Raw genomic sequence first — 5,945 nt, 5'->3', positions numbered from 1 at the left:
TTCTAACCAAGTCCAAGACTGAGGGGTGGGTCTGGATTAGGTCTCTTGTGTCTTCAAACCTTTGGCTTTTGCTGAGAATATAACTCCTTGCCAGGACAGTTGCTTTCATCCTTGACAGTGGGCAATCAGTCTAAGATCTTGTGATAATAGAACATGGCACTGAACTCATAAGATTCATGACCCTTTGCTAAAAGAATTAGGTGCTTCATACCTCCATCACATTAATAGCTGTAATTTAGTCCCTCTCTATAGTGTTTATTAATTATATATAGTATGTATGTTGTTTTATCTACTCTAACATGTCTTAGATTTATATAGGGATTCTGTGATTTAATTTTTTATGAACAGCCATTCCATGAGAAAGTACATTTATGAACTCTATCCTTTATGTCAAACAGGGGGATTGGAGGGGATTAGTCATCTGCCCAAAATGACTAAGACCCATCTATCACCTTGATGGCCCTTAATTGCAATTCTGTGAGGACACTTTCAGTAATCATACACTGGGCTGTGGTTCTCAACCAGAAATAGTTTTCTCCTTGGGGATTTTTCTGAACATGGGCTATTGCTAAACACCTACAATACACAGGCCAGCAATTCCCCAATCTCAAACTATGTTATTCTGCCCCAACTCTCAATAGTGAGAAGGTGAGAAACCCTATCAAGACCCATACTCGATCTACTACAAATGCAAAATCTGTTTCACCAGATCATGTAAGGCTGGAAATTCTAACATCTCTAGCATTTTAGCATTTCTAACAAGCTCCTGGTGGTGTTAGTGCTGCAGGTCCTGGTCTGTTGACCACTCTTGATTCGTAAGAATATGCTCCTGTGCCAGAGTCAGGGTAACAGTTTCAGGCCTTCTGTACCATGCCATTTTTGATGTAATTTTTAAGGTAATATATTCACATACACCAGTGCTTCTGACAGATTCTTTTTTTATTTCATTTAGATAGCACAGCTTAGGCCTCGCTGGTGGTGCAAGGGGTTAAGACGCAACACTATGAATCTATCCACAGCCAATGCAGCACGAGTTCGATCCCCAGCCAGGGAGGTGACCCACATGGTGCATGAAGCAGATCTCTACTGTCTCCACTCAGTAGAGTATTTCCGTAGAACTGCCTGTTCAGCTTCCCACTCTATCTCTGGTGAATCCTATCACCCCACCACCCCATCTCTGGCTTGCACCCCAACTATTGTATGCATAAATAAATCTTTTATTTTATTTTATTTTCAATTATTCACTCAAAAAGCTTTATTAAACGACTTCACTCTTTTTCTTCTTTCATGCCAATTAGTGTAGATATTAGTTTGTTATCTTGTTTCATTTTTTTTATTTATTTTTTATCTTTCAACATATTCTTTCATAATTTATTTAGTACCTTAACAGCATATTTTATGTGTATTTCCATCACTGCTGAATGGTTCCTTTTTTAAAAATTTTATTTTTATATTCCCCATAAAATTGCAACCCACTTATTTTGACCCCAATCCCACCCTTCCCCGCCCACCACCCCCCATAGAGTGTCTCTGGTTCATAGTTGTTTGTTGATTTTGATTTTCACTTTCTTATAGTTATTCATTTTCCTTGTCCCTTATTTAAGTTTTCTAGATTCCTGCTATGAGTGAGACCATTTGGTGTTTTTCTTTTTCTTTCTGGCTGAATTCTCTGAGAATGATCCCTTCCAGCACCATCCATGTTGCTGCAAATTGCATGTGTTTATCTTTTTTGAATGCTGAGTAATATTCCATAGTGTGTATGTACCACATCTTCTTGATCCAGTCATCTATTTTTGGGCATTTGGGTTGATTCCAAAGCTTAGCTATTGTACACAGTGCTGCTATAAATATAGGGGTGCAGGTGCTCTTTGGAATTGATGTATCTGTGTCCTTCGGGTAAATGCCTAGGAGTGGAAATGCTGGATCATATGGAAGCTCTATGTTTAGTAGGTCCAGAAATCGCCACACAGCTCTCCAAAGTGGCTGGACCAGTTTGCACTCCCACCAACAGTGCAGGAGAGTTCATGTTTCTCCACATCCTCACCAACATTTGTTGTTGCTACTTTTTTTTTTTTTTCCTCCCTCTCCTACACCCATCAGGGCCTGTTTTTATTCTGATGATTCCCAAGTAATTGAGTCAGAACTCCTAGAGCATGTTCAGACTTTTCATGACAAAAAAGAAAAAATGTTGTGTATCTAAAATCCAGGGAAAAAATCTTTTTTTTTTTTTAACAGTTATATTTTTTTTTTCTTTTCAACAATAGTTTGATTTTATTACATGCTTTTGCAAGATGTTATGATTCTTTTTTTTTTAAGATTCTTTTTTTTTTTTATAAATTTTATTGTTATATTCCCCATACAATTGCAGCCCCCCATTCTGACCCCAATCCCTCCCCTCCTGCCCCCGCCCCCCTAAAAGTGTCTCTGGTTCATAGTTTTTTGTTGATTTTGATTTTCACTTTCTTATAGTTATTCATTTTCCTGGTCCCTTATTTAAGTTTTCTAGATTCCTGCTATGAGTGAGACCATCCGGTATTTTTCTTTTTCTTTTTGGCTTATTTCGCTGAGCATGATCCCTTCCAGCGCCATCCATGTTGCAGCAAATTGCATGTGTTTATCTTTTTTGAAAGCTGAGTAATATTCCATGGTATATATGGACCACATCTTCTTGATCCAGTCATCTATTTTTGGGCATTTGGGTTGTTTCCAAAGCTTAGCTATTGTAAACAGTGCTGCTATAAACATAGGGGTGCAGGTGTTCTTTGGAATTGATGTTTCTGTGTCCTTTGGGTAAATACCTAGGAGTGGAATTGCTGGATCATATGGAAGCTCTATGTTTAGTAGGTCCAGAAATCTCCACACAGCTTTCCACAGTGGTTGGACCAGTTTGCACTCCCACCAACAGTGCAGAAGAGTTCCTTTTTCTCCACACCCTCGCCAACATTTGTTGTTGCTAGTTTTTTTAATATGTGCCATTCTCACTGGTGTAAGATGGTATCTCATGGTAGTTTTGATTTGCATTTCCCTGATGACAAGTGATGTTGAACATTTTTTCATATGCCTGTTGGCCATTTGCATTTCCTCTTCAGAGAAGTTTCTTTTAAGCTCTTCTGCCCATTTTTTGACTGGATTATTTTCTTTGTTGTTGTTGAGTCTCATCAGCTCTTTGCAGATTTTTGTGATCAGTCCTTTATCATTAGTGTTGGGTGCAAAAATGTTCTCCCAGTTGGTGGGGTTTCTCTTTGTTTTTGTTATTGTCTCTTTTGCTGTGCAGAAGCTCTTTAATTTGATGTAGTCCCAGCTGTTTATCTTTGCCTTCACTATCACTGCTTTGGGTGCTGTGTCTGTAAAGATGTCTTTGATGTGCAAATCAAGTAGTGTTTTGTTGCTACTTTTTTTAATATGTGCCACTCTCACAGGTGTAAGATGGTATCTCATGGTAGTTTTGATTTGCATTTCCTTGATTACAAGTGATGTTGAACATTTTTTCATATGCCTGTTTGCCATTTGCATTTCCTCTTCAGAGAAGTTTCTTTTTAGCTCTTCTGCCCATTTTTTGACTGGATTATTTTCTTTGTTGTTGTTGAGTCTCATGAGCTCTTTGCAGATTTTTGTGATCAGTCTTTATCATTAGTGTTGTGTGCAAAAATGTTCTCCCAGTCGGTGGGGTTTCTCTTTCTTTTTGTTATCATCTCTTTTGCTGTGCAGAAGCTCTTTAATTTGATGTAGTCCCAGCTGTTGATCTTTGCCTTCACTATCACTGCATTGGATGATGTGTCTGTAAAGATGTCTTTGATGTGCATATCACATAGTTTTTTGCCTATATTTCCTTCTATGTATTTTATGGTTTCTGGTCTTATGTCTAGTTCTTTAATCCATTTTGAGTTGATATTGTGTATGGTGTGAGGTAGTGGTCAAGCTTCATTCTTTTGCATGTAGTGACCCAGTTTTCCCAGCACCATTTATTGAGCAAACTTTCTTTGCTCCAATGCATAGTCTTTGCTCCTTTGTCAAAGATTAGTTGACCATAAATCTGTGGGTTTATTTCTGGGTTGTCTATTTGATTCCATTGGTCTGTGTGTCCCTTCTTGTTCCAATACCATGCAGTTTTGATGATTATGGCTTTGTAGTATAGTTTGAATTCTGAGAGTGTGATGCCTCCGTTCCCTTCTTTTTTTTTTTCAGGAGAGCTTTGGCTATTTGGGGGTTTTGGTTATTCCATATGAATTTCATCAATAATTGTTCTATTTCTTTGAAGAATGACATTGAAATTTTGATTGGAATAGCAATGAATCTGTATATTGCTTTTGGATGGCCATTTCAATAATGTTTATTCTTCCAATTCATGAGCAGGGGATGTCTTTCCATTTCTTTGTGCCTTCTTCTATTTCTTTTAACAGTGTTTTATAGTTTTCTTTGTATAGGTCCTTTACCTCTTTTGTTAGATTTATGACCAAATATTTGATTTTTTTGTTTGTTTCGATAATAAAAGGGATTTTTTTTTATTCCTTCTGCTTCGGGTATATTGTTTGTGTATAGGAAGGCTACTGACTTTTGCATGTTGATTTTGTATCCTGCCACTTTACTGAACTGATTGATGAGTTAAATTAGTTTTTCTGTGGAGTTTTTGGGGTTCTCTATGTATATTATCATATCATCTGCAAATAGTGATAGTTTGAATTCTTCTTTTCCTATTTGGAATCCTTGTATGTCTTTCTCTTTTCTTATTGCTCTGGCTAGGACTTCCAGTATTATATTGAAAAGCAGTGATGAGAGTGGACATCCTTGTCTTGTTCTAGATCTTAATGGAAATGCTTTCAGCTTTTCACCATTGAGAATGATATTGGCTGTAGGCTTGTCATATATGGCCTTTATGATGTTGAAGTATGTTCCTTGTATCCCAAGAATTTCAAGGGCTTTTTTCATGAATGGGTGCTGCACTTTGTCGAAAGCTTTCACAGCATCTATTGATATTATCATATGGTTTTTATATTTCTTTTTGTTGATGTGTTGGATAACGTTGATTGATTTTTGGATGTTGAACCATCCTTGTGTCCCTGGAATGAATCCTACTTTGTCGTGGTGAATTATCTTATGGATACATTGTTGGATTATGGTAGATAAAATTTTATTGAGGATTTTTGCATCAGTGTTCATTAGGGAGATTGGCCTGTAGTTTTCCTTTTTTGCGTTGTCCTTGTTCGGTTTTGGTATTAGTGTAATGCTGGCTTCATAGAACGTGTTTGGTATTGTCCCTTCCTTCTCAATATTTTGGAAGAGTTTGTGAAGGATAGGCACTAATTCGTCTCTGAATGTTTGGTAGAATTCATTTGTAAATCCATCAGGTCTTGTTTTTGGGGAGATTTTTGATTACCATTTCAATTTTGCTGCTTGTAATTGGTCGTTTTATGTGTTCTATTTCTTCTTTATCTAGCTTTGGGTGATTGTAGAGTTGTAGGAATTTGTCCATCTCCTCTAGATTGTTGAACTTGTTTCCATATAACTGTTCATAGTAGTTACTGATTATTCTTTTGATTTCTGCTGTGTCCGTTGTGATTTCTCCTCTTTCATTCGTGATCCTGTTTATTTGTGCTTTCTCCCTTTTTTCCTTTGTGAGCCTGGCTAGGGGTTTGTCTATTTTATTGATTTTTTCGAAGAACCAGCTCTTGATTTCATTGATCCTTTGGATTGATTTTTTTAGTTTCAATTTCATTTGTTTCTGCTTTGGTATTTATTATTTATTTTCTGCTACTGGTATTGGGTTTTTTTTGTTGTTCTTTTTCTAGATCTTTGAGCTTCGAGATTAGGTTGTTTCTTTGAGTTCTTTCTTGTTTCTTGATGTGAGCTTCTATTGCTATATATTTTCCTCTTATTACTGCTTTTGCTGCATCCCATACATTTAGGAAATTGGTGTCCACATTTTCCTTCAATTCAAAGAATTTTTT

The sequence above is a fragment of the Talpa europaea genome (genome assembly GCF_964194135.1).
Source record: "Talpa europaea genome assembly, chromosome: 12".
NCBI classification, from domain to species: domain Eukaryota; kingdom Metazoa; phylum Chordata; class Mammalia; order Eulipotyphla; family Talpidae; genus Talpa; species Talpa europaea.
This window is presented reverse-complemented; position numbering follows the sequence as displayed.